The sequence below is a fragment of the Trichechus manatus genome, unplaced genomic scaffold, assembly GCF_000243295.1.
Source record: "Trichechus manatus latirostris isolate Lorelei unplaced genomic scaffold, TriManLat1.0 scaffold00034, whole genome shotgun sequence".
NCBI classification, from domain to species: domain Eukaryota; kingdom Metazoa; phylum Chordata; class Mammalia; order Sirenia; family Trichechidae; genus Trichechus; species Trichechus manatus.
Window position 1 is genome coordinate 9,259,851 of NW_004443970.1, and position 1,158 is coordinate 9,261,008.

Consider the following 1,158-nt stretch of genomic DNA (forward strand, 5'->3'; position numbering starts at 1 on the left):
AAGAAATAAAAGACTGGTATAAACTTAGGAAAATAGGGGTAAATATTTCAGGTAACCACAAAGAAAACTAACAGTCTTAAAAGTCAAAATAAAAACTAGAAAAATATAAAGACTCAGCAAACACAAAATCAATGACAATGAAAAACATGAAAAGAAAATTCATAAAGAAAAATGACGCAGCACAGAAAATTAACTGGAACAGACAAACTGTGAATAACACACCCAAAAAAAATCAAAATGACAGCACTAAAGTTATACCTATCAATAATTGTGCTGAATGTAAATGGACTAAATGCACCAATAAAGAGACAGAGAGTGGCAGATTGGATTAAAAAAACACGGTCCGTCTATATGCTGCCTACAAGAGACACATCTTAGACTTAAAGTCACTAACTAAAACTCAAAGTATGGAAAAAAATATATCAAGCAAACAACACTCAAAAAACAGCAGAAGTGGCAATATTAATCTGTGACAAAATAAACTTTAAAGTAAAATCCACCACAAAAGATAAGGAAGGACATTATATAATGATTAAAGGGTCAATACACCAGAAGGACATCCTATAATAAATATTCGCACACCCAACAACAGGGCTCCAAGATACATAAACTCTAACAGCACTGAAAAGAGAGATAGACAGCTCCACAATAGTAGCAGGAGACTTCAACATACCATTTTCGGTGAAAGACAGAACATCCAGACGGAAGCTCAACAAAGACACGGAAGATATAAATGCTACAATCAACCACCTTGATCTCATAGACATATACCAAACAGTCCACCTAACAGCAGCCAAGTATACTTTCTTTTCCAATGCACATGGAATATTCTCCAGAATAGACCACATATTAGGCCATAAAACAAGCCTTAAGAAAATCCAAAGCATCGAAATATTACAAAGCATCTTTTCTGACCATAAAGCCTTTAAAGTAGAAATCAACAACAGAAAAAGCAAGAGAAAAAAATCAAACACATGAAAACTGAACAACACCTTGCTCAAAACCACTGGGTTATAGAAGAAATTAAGGATGGAATAAAGAAATTCATAGAATCAAACGAGTGAAAACACATCCTACCAGAACCTTTGGGACACAGCAAAAGCAGTGCTCAGAGGTCAGTTTATAGCAATAAATGCACACATCCAAAAAGAAGAAAGG